Here is a 15,553-nt window from a genome sequence, read left to right as displayed (position 1 = left end):
ATGCTGGGATTTAAGGTATGTGCCACCATTGCCTTTAAGCACACTTTCTTTCATGTGTGCTTTAGTGACTCTGAATATTAAGTGCTACTGGCATCTCTTTTCCTGAGCTCAGCAACTGAAGACAGCATCATCGTTGACTCCTGCCTCAAGTCAGAGCAAACGTTTTTTTGTCCCTCTTTTCTCCTAAGAAAGAAAATCTTTATGTGTTCTGCATGAGGGTTGGGAAATAACAAGGAGGTCATTGTTCTTCATCCTGCCTAACCTGAAAGGTAGGGACTGTTATTCTTTCAAGCACTGCCCCCTAGTGGGTAAAATATTAGCGTTTTCGGAGTTGGCATCTCAGTGCTGTTTCTGAAGTGTCACCGACCCTGTTAATCATGTGTGTTGAAGCCACTCTTAGAATGAGAATCCCTGATAGCACAGGGACCTTTACCTAACAGTCTCACTGAGCAGGAACACTGAATAGATGAGAGGAAATATGTTGTAGCTTTGCACAGATCCTGGGAGCTTGGTGTTAAGGGTGTATGTCAAAAATGAGGCAAAAAGATCATAAGAGCCAGAGGTGGTTGACCACTCCATGGAAACAGTGTCTTCCAGACACAAGGACTGATGCACATATGAACTCACAGAGACTGGGGCAGCATGCCCAAGATCCGCACAGGTTCAAACCACATGACATCCCTTCACAGAGAAAGGGAAGTGGGCACAAAGTCCCGCTCTAACCAAGAAGCTATTTCCAACTGACACCAGCTGGGAAAGGTTTTATCCAGTGGAGTGACACTGGGTGTATGTCAACCAGACTCCAGGACAGGTCATTATGCTCAAGATTAGTTGACCAGAGGAAAACAGACGCCGTGTGTGTGTGTGTGTGTGTGTGTGTGTGTGTGTGTGTGTGTGTGTGTCTGTGTCTGTGTCTGTGTCTGTGTCTGTGTCTGTGTGTCTGTGCTGTTATGGTTTGAGGTTTTGTTTTGTTTGTCTTTCCAGTTTGTTTTTGTTTTTTGGCTTTTTTGTTGTTGCTGTTTTGAGATAGAGAGAAAAAAACAAAAGAACATGAAGTTGGTTGGGTAGTGAGATGGGGGATCTGGGAGGGCTGGTGGAGGGGAAAGAATATGATTAAAATATATTGCATAAAATTAAAAGTAATTTCAAAAATATAAAAAAGAGGGCATATTGCTTGCCGTTTTCAAAATTAGTGTTTCAAAGGCAGCACCATTATCTGGGCAGACTTGCTATTCTGAAATTATTTGCTGTATGTGATGCAAACACAGAAACTGCCTTGAATTACTATGTACTTACTGGCTGGCCATTCAGTGGGCTAGTCCTCACTCTGCATGTCTCCTTCATGTTTACTTCTTAATTTTATTGAGGAAGCATCCTGTGTGAACCCATGAGTGAATTTTTGTATTTTCCTGAACTGGGGAGGGAATACCGGACTTGGTAAGGAGACACTCTGCCTGAGGTGCCTTTCCTGACCCCACCTTTGCTTTAATTTTAATTTTCAGGTGGGGTCTCACCAAGTTTCTCAGGCTGATCTTGAACTCACTTTGTGGCCCAGACAGGCCCTGAACTTGTTATTCTCCTGCCTGAGCCTCAGATAGCTGGAATTACAGGCCTATGCCCCCAGGTTCAGCTGTGTGTATGTTTTCAACAGAGACAGAAAGTCCTGGGTTGTCTTTTGATTATTTGGTCTTTCTAAACAGGTTTCCTTTGCTGTAACACAGGATCCATAATAGCTCCTTCCTGACATTATTTAGTAATGAATCTATGGAATGACAATTGAGAAAATACTGAGCAGGTCCTAACTCTTCACAAACGCTCGATGAATATTAGGTAGTCTGTCAAATATTTTTTGTAATATTCTGACATAACCTCTAGAAGGTTCTCCATCTTCCAGCTAAACCACAAATGGTGACTCTTCAATGCAGCACACAGGATGCCATTCAAAATTCATTTCAGAGTTCCCTTTGCTGCATATGAATAAATCTGTGCTCCACAGGCATGCTGGGCTACAGTCACACTTCCTAGTCTCTGGGGGATTTTTGTGTTTCACACCTCCTTAGGGGACAGTTTCATATCAGGTGTGATTCCATATTGTGGAGCCAGATTTTATGGCTGCTTCAATACACTCAAGAGCACCGACAAGCCAAACTGAATGTTCCTCTATCAGTTCCCAGAATAGTGAGCTGACCTCTATGTCCACGGGAGCAGAAATCACAGAAACGTAAATGACGCCTCCTGGGAAGCTAAGACTGTGGGATAATCTGTGATGCATTCATACTTTCATCGCCTCTGTGTTAGGTCTAAAGTCCTTCAAGATTATAATCGAGTTTACAGCATTTCTCCATCACTACATGCTCCATTCTGCCATAAACCAGCTAATTGCACAGCTGGGCATGTCTTTGCAAGACAGTTCTGATGGGAGCCTGCCACAACTTGCACTTCTGCTCCTCTGAAAGGTGCCCTTGAGTCTTCCTTCTTGCTCAGTGTTCTGTGAAAGGGACTGAGCTGCCACCACCTGCTCCCAGCAGCGTTTCATTACAGCCATTCAAACCGTCTCTGTCAGCTGGTTTCTTCAGGCTCCTATCTTTGCAGATCTCTCCTGGGCTGCATAGGGAGGTCATGGGTGAGACTAGAGCTGGGGTCAAAGGTCATTGGAGGGATTCAATTGTTGCTTTGCAAAAGCCAGTGCAGCAGCAAATCTCCAAATTCAGGCAAATGGACTTGTCGTCAGATGTAGGAAATCCTAAGTGGAAGAGGAAAGGAAAGATATAACGAGTCAGTTTTCAGATGTACACTTAACAGCCGGCACAGTTTAGGAAAAGGTCAAAGTCTGGCACTGTACTTGTTAGGACTAATGAGCTCAAAGGAGAGTGGGAAACTAAAATGTCTTCTTAATATTAAACAAATTCTGGTGGAAAAAACGAAAGACTTCATGTTTTTTAAGCTGACAGGGCGCATGCTCGTGGAAACTGAACTCACACTGCCACTTGTATTTTTATTTATTTAAAAAATATTTAATTATTTATTATGAACACAGTGTTCTGCCTGCATGTATACCTGCACACCAAAAGAGGGCATCAGATCTCATGGTGGTTGTGAGCCACCATGTGGTTACTGAGAATTGAACCCAGGGCCTCTGGAAGAGCAGCTGGTGCTCTTAACCACTGAGCCATCTCTCCAGCCCCATGTATTTTCCTTTTTAAAGCAAAGTGAGGCTAGGTTCTCACCTCAGTGCTTCCCCCAAGCAAATGGTTGGGCCAGTTTTCACTGTTCTCATGGGGCATTATAAGCAGGAATCTTCTGCAATAGATCCCACTGGAAGTCACATAGTTAGCATTTATTTCTGTAGAGTCAAAGCAGTTATAAAGATCAACAAAGGACTTTTTAAAAATAATTTACTTATTTTTTTATTTGCATTGGTGTTTTGCCTGCATGTATGTCTTTGTGAGTGTGTCAGAAGCCCTGGAACTGGAGTTATAGTCAGTTGTGAGCTGCTTTGTGGGTACTGGAAATTGAACTCAGGTCCTCTGGAAGAGCAGTCAGTGCTCTTAACCTCTGAGCCATCTCTTCAGCCCTGACAAAGAACTGGATTTTAAAGAATTGTAATAAAATGTTTCATAAAACAAAAAGGAGGAGCAATTTAATGGTTCACATGATGGTGACTGTTCAGAGGGTGAGCAGCTAGTGTGATGGGAGTGAGAACCTCATTTCCAGTTTCAAGATCACCTTAGCATTCTTACCCTCACACTGGCAGCTGATCAGTTATTGCTCACAAAGTGTTTTCCTCAGAGTCATCTCAAAGGCTAAGAATTAAGCAAATGTTCTTGTAAGACTGGATTAACAGAAGGAAAGATTCTCATTTTACAAAGTAACTCTAGAGGGCTGAGGAGATGACTCAGCAGTTAGGAGCACTTGCTGCTTCTTCAGAGGACACAGGTTTGGTTACCAGAATCCTCATGGTAGCTTACATTCATCTATAACTCCAGTTCCAGGGAATCCTGTGCCCCATTCTATCCTCCATGGGCAGCAAACATGGGTGCAGTATTTTGGTGTGGCAGTCAGATACCTGAGGACATCCATAAAGCCTGAATTAACATGTAAGAACTACTATGCCTTGGGGACTCCCAACTCCCTGATGAAAGCCATGGAGAGAAAGCCATCAACTGCATGCTTTATATCTGGGAGGCCATATTAGATTACTACCTGCCAAAAAGAGAAGCAGAAAGATTCGGGCTCTCAGAATTAGGCATCCTAGGAGATTCTATGTGTAGATGGCTTGGTTTCTCTGTAGAGAATTTGGGTCCTTTTGCTGATATCTTTTTTTTTTTTTTTTTTTTTTTTTTTTTAAGATTTATATGTATCATTCTGTCTCCATGTATGCCTGCTGGCCAGCAGAGGGCACCAGATCTCATTATAGATGGTTGTGAGCCACCATGTGGTTGCTGGGAATTGAACTCAGGACCTCTGGAAGAGCAGTCAGTGCTCTTAAACTCTGAGCCATCTCTTCAGCCCCTGCTGATATCTTCTTAAACCAGCCTCTGTGGCATTGTAATAAAGCAAGAGAAGGATTTCACTGAACTCACAGGACTCCTGCAGCTCATTTCTTCAACTTTTCCTGAGGCTATACCAACTGTGACTGTAAGGTGTGTTTGGTGGCTTTCAAATTCAAAAGCCCAATAAAGAGTGCAGCTGTCAAAAACAAATCTAGGACATACTTCAGGAGATAACTTTCCACCCAGTGCATTATTCATTCTCTCAACAAATACTGTGTAACTCCTAGCTGCCTGTCACTGTTGTAGTAAGTTCAGGATATACTACAGTAAGTGAAACACAAGCAAATATCCCTTTCCTTGTAGACTTGTGTTACAGCATTGTAGTTTACCCTCAGTCACACTCACACACACACACACACACACACACACACACACACACACACCTTAAGCAACAACTATAAGCGAAACATTACACCATGCCTGACAGCTGCAAATAAAAATAAGACAATTATTTCTAACTCCCCCTAAACAGAAATGATTACAGCTCAGCGAATAAAGGTTCTTGCCTTGCAATCCTGAATACCTGAGTTCAGACATGAGAACTCACAATAGAAATAGAAACATACAAGAAAAAAAGAAATGATCCAGATGAACAGAATCAAGAATGAACAAGGAAACGTAATAACAGGCACCAGAGAAATCCAGAATATTAAGAGAGTTCTTTGAAAATGTGTAGCATAGGGGCATTCCCAACTTAATGGAACTCCATTAAGTTGGGAAATCTAAAGAAGATGGATACATTTCCTGATTTATCCAAACTACCAAAGTTAAACCAGGAAGAGTCTAACAATGTAAATAAGCCTGTAACAGAGGAGGAGGCTGGAAGGACAGAACCAGCTCCACAAAATTGTCTTCTGATTTCCATGTGTACACCATGGCATGTGCAACCCCCCCAATCATATACACAATTATAATTAATAATAATGTTAGAATAATTTTTTCTCCCAGACAACAGATTTTTTTATTTCAAAATTCCATTCCAAAGGCCATCATAGAGGCTATGCCAAATAGGTATTATCAATCCAAATAGAAGACATGCATGTTACAGATACAAAAACCGATGGTGGTCCTGGAAAACAAGAGGACAGATAGGCAATGCTATTTCCAAGATGAGTAGCCTCTCAAAGGCCACACACTTGTCTTAATGCTGTACCAAGTCCATCTTTAATCCTTGATAATTTTTAGGCAAGTGGCTAAGGCTTTTCATTTACACCCAGCTCTGCAAATGGTGCAGCAAGCTCTGTAAACAGAATTGCCCAGTAGCCGAGCATCAAGCTGCCAATGCCAGGAGGCAAAAGGAATCTGACCTGGGAAGTTATTGATTGTGGCAGCTCTAATGTGTGTAGCTTGGAGACCCTTGGGGTTTTGAATGCTCTGGTCTCTCGGCCAGCCTCAGGGAAGCTTGGAATGCCCCTATGCTAAAGTCAGTGGCTATTCTGCATAGTAGAAACTGAGAGAATAAGAAATTCATCTCTAATCTCTTCTAAAAGCTACCTGAGTAGCCTTGAATGAGTTAAGCCTCTGCAGCTTCCTCATTCATGAAATAAGGTGATAATCCTGAACCCACATAGCTCCTGGAATTGTGACAATTAAGCTGACAAGAGAATTAAGCACTTTAAATTCCCCACAAAGGAATGCATTCCACTAACTAGAAAGACTAAAAATAATTCTATTAACAACAATAGTCCTCAGGCAGTGTCCTTAACTCGGGTCCTCTGAAGGCAGCTATGGCTACATGCTATCCAGGATCTGCCAATCAAAGTCGCTGACATTTATCTGAGATACAACAAATAGACAAGCATATGATGTGTTTTTTTTTTGTTTTGTTTTGTTTTTCTATGAGTTAAAACATTACAACTTCCTTTGTTTGCTTACACTGCCTCATAGTTAATTCATATATTCATGCATTTATTTAAATCTGTCTTTTTTTTTTTTTTTTTTTTTGAGACAGGGTTTCTCTATGTAACCCTGTCTGGCTTGTCACTCTGTAGACCAGACTGGTGTTGAACTCAGAGATCCACCTGCCTTTGCCTCCCAAGTGTTGAGGTTAAAGGCATGTGTCATCACTGCCTCGTTTATTAAATGTGTCTTAAACATGCTTTAGTGTGCACTGACTAGACTCTATGGTAGGTGGTAGAGAAGGAGAAGTAGAGAGTCCCTTTCCTGAAGGACTTCACCGTGTGTAAACTGGAGATGGACACAAGTCACAAGTAATGGCCTTGTTTAAATGTCTTAAGCTTCTTTGATCCCAGGGGAGCAGGGAATTTTGAATTCACCCACAGCCAGCCTGGGAAACAGAAAATGACCCTGTCTTTAAAAAGCTAAACAAAAATAAAAAGTAGTCCCAGACAGTAGTAGATGAAGCTCCAGTGGGAGAGAAAAGCACCATTTATAGGATGCAGGGAGAGTAAACGCTTCTCTGAAGAAGTTACATTGACTTGCAAGATGCTCAGTTTATCACATAAAGAAACCATACATGGCAGGCTGATGAGATGGCTCAGAGAATAAAGACTCTTGCTGCCAAGCCTGACAACCTGAGTTCAATCCCCGTAACTCACAGGGTAGAAGGTGAAAACTGAGTCTCTAGGGTTGTCCTCTGACCTCCACACAAGGGCCATGGCATGTGTGTATGTACACACATACGGGGGGAGGGAGGGGGGAAGAGACATATACATACATAGACACATGTATACACACACACACACACACACAATAAATAAATAGGTAATGTTACAAAAGAGAAATCATATAATCAGCTCCCCTCTACTTGTGTGTACCACCTTGATGGACCAGTATTCTTCAACATCCATCACTGTATCCCCTGAACTACAGGCCAAAAGAAACCTCTCTTTCTTTAAACAAAGAAAACATGATAAATCAATGTGATATGGATTCTAAAGATGGGGTATAGGACCAGAATTTGAAAATACCCTAGCACCTATAATGTTGTGGTGTGGGGGGGGTGCAGGGGGGGGGGACTGTCTTTGGAAGGTGGTTCATCTCTTCTACTATATGGGTACCGGGGATCAAACTCCAGTCACCTGGGCTTGGCAGCAAGCTTAACCCCTACGCCACCTTGCTGACCTCTCATCATTTGCTTTTAAAACCACTACATTGTTTTTGTTTTCTAAAAGCCCATATTGGTTCACTGTTTATTTCTTCCATGTTGCTGTGTAACCTTGGCAATTTGCCAAAAGACCAATGACCAGAGTTTTTAAGCCTCCTGAGCCTCAGTGTCTTCTGAGAGTGAGGTTGTTATACTGTGGTTCAGTCACACTTGCTTTAAGAAAACATTTCATCAGGACTTAAACTTGTGAAAATGCACAAGGCCCTGGGTTTGATCTTTATCTATTTACACACACACATGCACACAGAAACACATAAACATACATATAGACACATGTATACACACATGCAGAGACACAGAAATACACACATACATAGACACACACATACACATACATGTGCATATACATCAATGCATAGACACACACATACACACACTTGCATAATACACATACACACATATATATACACACGGACAAACAAATACATACATAGATATACATATACACACAGACACTCACAGATGTACTCATGCATGCACAGACACAGACACAGGCATACACACACACACACACACACACACACACACACACACAGAGTGATACTGATCCTAGAGTGCTGATCTATAGTGGTTTTATATTCATTTTTTATGATTTTTCAGAATTACCAATGACAGAGATCAGTATGACAATTTGCTTGTACGATGGAGTTGACTCCCAAAAGTTGCAAGGATTCCTATGGACTAATTTTTTTTTTTTTGTAAGCACTTTGCATGGCCCACCTCGGTAGAAGCTGATAATGCAGTGAGGTGTATTTAAATTTAATTCTTAATTTATAGATGAGGATTGTGTGTAAAACAACCCTGGGCCCATTGTTAACCTGGGCCTTAAATTAGCCACAGCACAGAGTCACAGCCCCACAATTCTGGACTCTGAAGTCATCCCATGTACACACACATATTTAGAACACTAGACATCTTAAATTCACTGATGAATTCACAAAAGCCACGCCAAGATTGTCTGGATATCTAGAACTGTCTAAACTGCCATGATTCCTCTCCCCGAGTTCACGGGTGTTCTGGGTTTGTAACCCATCTAAACTCCTTTCTTTGGGCCTGTGTCTTGTGTAGGGCCTCTTTTCTACCTTAAGGATTCACTTGGTGGCCATGTTGACTAATAAATGCATGTGTTGGAGGGGGCTCTGTCACAACTAGAAAAAGTTTGATAAGCTAATCCCTGACTGGCCTCTTCTTTCCATGTTACTAATCACTGGCCTTGAAATAAGCTATCTGTTGGTACTGGCATCATATGCCAAATAGTGAGTTCCTAATGGACTTGGAGCCTCGGCTGTGGTACATTTGTCTCTGCCTTTCCAGCCCCACCTATGATGCCTCCTGTCTTCCTTCCCACTCTTGTTCTCTTCCTCCTTTTGTCACATACTCTAAGTGTCCACAGATGTCAAGTGTAGGGAAAGACATGTGGCATTAACGGTCTAGTGCTGCCCTGGGTATACTTCCTGAAGAAGATAGGGCCCCTCACTGGGTTGTTGAGCAGGCTGCCCATCTAGATTTGTCACAGCTCAGGGCCTATTCTCAATCCAGATAGCTTGACAACTCTAATGCTGGCCCGATGCCACCCAGGATGCCAGTCAACAGGCCATCTAGCCATATCAAGTGCGGCTGTTCAGGGCAGGAATCCTAGCCAGGAATTTCTAAACTGCTGTCTGTGAGAGGTTCAGTGCATTTTGGCTGGGCAGGAGTTCCAAAAATAAACACCAGATACTGTGGCCATTTGTTTGGACTTTGCAGAGTGTTATTAGTCATTGGGGGTAAGAAAAGGACGGTGGAGACATCGGCAGGAAATGAAGTCTAATTAATTATTCTGACGGGGCAGGGGGAGAACTGAACCCACTCTTCCCAGAAGGACTAGAGGGAATTTAGGAAATGGCTAAAACAGCATTTGGTCTTACCAAGTTGTTTTTATTTCTTCAGACACTGAAGCAATCACAGATGAAACCAAGCTAAGTACATGGAAAGTAAACAAAATAGAGATCCCAGGAGTGAGCACAAACCTTCTTAGAATACAGTTGTAAGAGAGTCAAAGTGAAGGTGTTTGTTTCTATCTTTAGAATTTATTTCCTCTATATGATATTTGTGAGAGAGGGAGAGAGTCAGAGAGACAGAGAGAAAGAGACAGAGAGACAGATATATAGAGACAAAGACAGATAATCAAAGATGGAGACAGAGACTGAACCTACGGCCTCTTGCATGCTAGGCAAACACTCTACCACTGAACTATATACCCAGCCCTCTTTCCACTTTTTATTTTGAAACAAGGCATCACTAAGAAGTTGCCTTAGCTGGTCTTACATGTATGATCCTCCTGCGTCAACCTACTGAGTACCTAGGATGTACAGGCCTAGGCTACTAAGCCAGCCCACTCATAGCCCCTAATAAAGGGATTTGGTGCATTGTACTTCCAAGTCCAAGGTTTATACACCCGTTTGGATTACTAAGGTCTCTTGCCTTAGTGTTAGCATGTGCTTTTTGTTTAAAAACATCAGTTTTTGATCCAACCAAATTAGAGCTAATCCCTGCCTTCCCACTGAAAACACTATTTTCCCTCTGTTCCCATTTGTGTATATGTTATAGAAGGCAATACTATTATAATTTCACAAGAATACAATGAAAAATATGTAAGAAATTTAGCAACGAAGTCAAGCTTAAATGCACACAGCTGTCATCCCAGCTACTCCCGAGGCAGAGGCAGGAGGATCACGGAGTCAGGGCCTGCCAGAACTACAAAGTAAGTTCAAGGTTGCACTGAGAAACTTAGTGAAGCTTCTTCTCCAAACAAACATTCTTTTACAGGATTGAGAATATACTTCAGTGGTTGGGTTCTTGCTTTCTAAGTGACACAAGGGCTTCCTTTGGTCCCTGAGTAAGGAGGGCAGGGGCTGGTGGGCAGGAAAGGAAAGAGAAGAAGAGGAGGGTAAAAGGAAAATGAAATTAGGTAAAAGTCTCCTTAGCATCAGTAAGTTCTCAATAAATACTACTGTGAAGTTGATCCACTATATTGATTGCTGTGGGATATTTGTATACTGTGTGAGGGCGTATTTCTGTGATTGGTTTAATAAAAAGCTAAACAGCTAATAGCTAGGCAGGAAATATAAGCAGAACTTCTGGGTAGATAGGAAGAAGGACGAGGAATCTAGGGGTGTGAGAAAGATATGAGGAGACACAAAGGATGCAGGATGGGCATTACCCCATAGAAATGGGGTAACTTAAGTTATAAGAGCTAGGTCAAAATAAGTCTGAGCGAAGGCCAAGCTTCCATAATTAATAAGTCTCCATGTCATTATTTGTGAGCTGGTGGCCCAAAGAAAAATCCAACTATAATTGATGACTCACATAGACTAGAAGTTTGTTTGCCAAGCCTAAATGTATCTTTAACTTTTTATGCTTATCTCCATGCCCCCCCCCCTCATCTCCAAGTGGTGTGATGAGCTTAATTCCTATTAGATTGTAGTAGGCAATTGTTCCCTTTTAGGGAACTGACCAAGCTAAAAATATAAGCAAACAAAGAGGGATTTATAATCAGATGAGCTTTACTGACAATACTTGGTCAGCACCAAAAGCCCATCCCTTTGTCATTTTACTGCTCTTCTAGGCAGTTTCCATGTCTTCTGTCTGTCCTATGCTGAGAGTGCTGTGTGCCAGTGTGTCTGTGTACATCTCTTCCCAGCCATTGTCACCAAAACCCTTTCAGTGGCTTGACAACAGCTCAAGGGACTTGAAAGTGGATGTCCCTCTAGTGGTCTCTGAAGGTCATTACCCTTAGAAATTTATGGATGCTGTACTTCCCAACTTTATCCCAAAGAACCAATTATTAAATATTTATCAGCATGCGACTGTCCCAGGGTAATTTAAATACCCAAAGTGACGTATGCAAACATTTACCATTGACTTCAGTGGAGACTTTGAAATATGACATTTATATACATTCAGCCAGCGCCCCGCCCACCCTCCCCCATGTACTCACCATTTTTCAGCATCATCTCTGATTCATTTGTTTGTAGTACCTGCACCCTTATATAGGTGACTGACTTTCTGCTTCCAGACCAATACAGAGTCTCTCTCTGTAGCTCGAACAGGTCTTAGAGTCAAGATCCTCCCATGTCAATGTCTTGCGTGTTGGGATTATAGGCACACCCTACCATGTCCAAGTCTCCAAATTCCTAAAGGACTATTGTTTTCATAGTCCAAACCTACATCTGTCTTGAATGTGTTAAGGGTTTAATGAGTATTTGTTGACAGAATGAAGTATATTCTACACATTATTTTTTTCCAACTAATTCACACCCACCAGAAGTGGGTGAAAGAGAAAATTACAACAAATTTAGCTTAAAGATCTTCTCTGTGTTTCATCAGTGATTCTGGACTTGGGCAGCCCCCAGAACTAGGATATATTCAGAGAGCTCTGGGCCTGAAAAGAACACTGAATACATTTCCAGATAAAAGCAGGAGTGGGGTCCATAAAATAGAGACTGGCTTCCACTCCCTGTTTGAATGCAGTTTGAGCCATGGCTGCCTACAGCTGCATGAAGCATGGCTGTTGTGATGGGCTTAAGTGGTACAGCTGTTTGTTTTTGCCACCGTATGCTATTTTAACTTTTCCCTTTGTTAAAATGGAATATATGCCCTGCTTCTAAGTGCTTTTTTTTTTATTTTTCCCATCAAGCATAAAGCCTCTGAAATTTAAAAAAAAAAAATGTTTACTGGGTCTGGAGAGATGGCTCAGCAGTTAAGAGTGCTTGCTACTCTTCAAGAGGACCCAAGCTGGTTCCAACCCCCACAAAGAGCAGCTCACAACTACCTGCAGCTCTGTCTCCAGGGGAATCCAACACTCTCTTCCGGCCTCTGTGATGGGCACGTCACTCATGTGACATTTGTGCACACACAATTAAAAGTAAAATCTTTTAAAAATCTGCTTGCCTTTCCTGTTCTGACTCTATATTTTGTTAGCTTAATTCACAAGCTCTCTCACATTGGCCTTAGGGAGCAGAGAGAAAATGTCTTTCTGACATTAATGTGTTATGAATGTTCTATGCAAGAGTTTGAGATTTTTTCAATACATATTAGTTTAGTTTAATGTCCATGAACATTTATTTGAGAACATAAATCAAAGTAAGATGGCTATTGAAGAATCACAAAGTGTACAAGGGAAGATATCCAGACCAAAGCTCTTTGGAAGAATTTATCCCTTTAATTTTCTTTAAGTAAAAACCTTGTGCTCCAATTTAATAATCTGATATATCTGGAACTCCTTTTCTCCTCAACAATCGTCCATGGCCAAAAAAAAAAAAAAAAAAAAAAAAAAAAACATGAGACTAAACAAATTTGGGACTTCATTCCCACTAGACTCTTCTACCTGACTTTCTAAGTCCTATGGCATCCTGCTAACCAGGGTCTTTCCCCTCTTCTCTTATTATGCAGCCCACATGCGCTGCTCCAGCCAATTGGGAGCCTAGCATCCCAAACATGCGCAGATTCTGCCATCTCTTCATTCTATCCTTTGCTTACTGAAGATGTCATTCTCCTCACATTCCCATGTACAAAAGCAATGGTAATCTTTTCAATCACACTCAGTCTTTTTGTTTTCCACACTGCTTCATCTTCTCATACTGTCAGGACCTGCCCTTCATTTCCTTGACATTTTAATTCCCAAAGTCCGTGTTGATGGGTTTCTTTATTAGTGAATTGTGTGAAAAGTCAGTCAATATGGACCCCGCAAGGAAGACGATGTCACTGTGGGTTTCAGTTACCTGCAATTCTGTTTACTACCTGATCTTTAACATTCTTCATGGCACCATCATATACATGGCAAACTTTAGATTTTCTAGTGTGTGATATCTAGAATGGTGTTTTCTCCCTCCTCAACTTGTTTTTCCTCTTTTACATTTTTTATACTGGACTTGAGAGGACAACTGCAGTCTAGAAGTCCAATATTTCAAAAGGTCATGGCTTTCATGGACAACAAAATACTATGTCATATAAACTTAACACACAGTTGCTAAAACCTGATGACAGTACAAGAAGATATTTTCTTACCGAGGTCAGGGATGCCTTCTGCTTAGAGATAATGTTACAGGAAAAACAAACCTAAGAAAAAAAGTTGATAAGCCAATTTGAAATCATATATCTGTTTAGCTGTCTCTATTTATAAATAACTAGAAATATGTTAATTCAGAAAGTTTTTGAAATTGAGGGTTGTCTCAATTTTAGTTTGAATGAATATAAAATATCTCTGTAGTAAAAATAAGACAACTGAAATTTCAGATCTTTTTCTATGCAATTAATTCCTCATAATACATTAGAATAGTTGGATGGAAATGTCAGAACTAATTAATATCTCCAGCTTGCATTTAGCTTTGGTCTGTCCTCTTCTTCCTAGAGGACTTAATTTTCAGGTTTTTAAGGTTCTTTTCATTTTAGGCCATGTGGTCATCTTCTATTTATAGATTATCTTCTACTTGTCAATCTCCACAGCCAGAAGAAGGTGCTGGAATTAAGATAGGGAAACCCAAAGGATGATCTCTGTAGCTAACCTTTTCTTTCTCTTGCTCTTCTTTTTTTCTAGTAAGCCACAAGATAATCCTCCCAGAAGTGCTGGGAAAGCATGGCTTGTGGTATATCGATGAATGCCATACTAAATGCAGGGACAGTGAAGGCAGCCAGCCCTTGAGCGCTTCCTTCTCTCTTCCACGCATTATGCTTTGCATACAGCTTCATGAATCAAGTCACAGATAATGCTCCTAAAGTTTTGTTCTTGCATGAAGCACAGTTGTTTGTTTGTTTGTTTGTTTTTAAGAATTTGCAGTGCTGGGCGGTGGAGGCACACGCCTTTAATCCCAGCACTTGGGAGGCAGAGGCAGGTGGATCTCTGTGAGTTTAAGACCAGCCTGGTCTACAAGAGCTATTTCCAGGACAGCCTCCAAAGCCACAGAGAAACCTTGTCGAAAAAAAAATAAAAGAATTTGCAGGAAAGGTAGTATAATCAAACTGCAATTGGCTTTTGACATGCAACTTTTTTTCATAGCAAAATGAAAGGGTGTGTGTAATTGGTGATCCTCCAGGTATTTTTGGGACAAGAGGAGGAATAGCCACTTGTGCTTTGCAGCGTTTAATTATTCTGCCTTGTCCGATTAGCAAATCATGAGCATTGTCTCACACAGCAGGCTTCTAAGTGGCTTCAGTGAAGATGTCCAGTGAAAGGTAACAACAAATTCTATGTCACTGCAGCTAAAGTTGCCATCCTGAAAGCTCTTATTCGTATTTTTGCTTTCTACTACAATAGGTTGACTCAAACTTCCCAAACAAGTCAATTGTGCTAAATGTATAACAGAAATAGCAAAAGCTTAATTCTTGCATGGTCTCCCTCTATCTCATTACTCTTAATTTTGTTTTTCTGCTTTCACCTTTAAAAAAAAATAGTAAGTTGTTTCTCTCCCTTATGAATTTCCTGCGGTGGCTTCATTTCTGTTTTCTGCCAATTTTCATCTAATTTAGCATGAATCTCCTCTGGCCCACTTAGGATGCACATTTGGCTTCTAGTCTATTTCTGTTCCTGTCATATAAATTTAGTACAACTCAAATGCAGGAACCCAAGGTTTGAGAAGAAAATCAAATGAGGAAAAGCATTGTAAGTGGGCAGAGTCTCTTCTTGGGGTGGGGGGGCATTTGTCTCTGGAAAAAGACTTTGGCTACAAATACCATTAAGTAGGTTAGAATGCCAGTGGGAGTTGCCGGAAACACAAGTCTTCAATCTCAGCACTCAGGAGGCAGAGGCAGGTGGATCTCTGTGCTTTTGAGGCCAGCCTGGTCTACAGAGAGTTCTAGGGTAGCAAGGGATACACAGAGAAACCCTATCTCAAAA

The sequence above is a fragment of the Cricetulus griseus genome, assembly GCF_003668045.3.
Source record: "Cricetulus griseus strain 17A/GY chromosome 1 unlocalized genomic scaffold, alternate assembly CriGri-PICRH-1.0 chr1_0, whole genome shotgun sequence".
In the NCBI taxonomy this organism is placed as follows: Eukaryota; Metazoa; Chordata; class Mammalia; order Rodentia; family Cricetidae; genus Cricetulus; species Cricetulus griseus.
Note: the sequence above shows the minus strand (reverse complement) of the source record.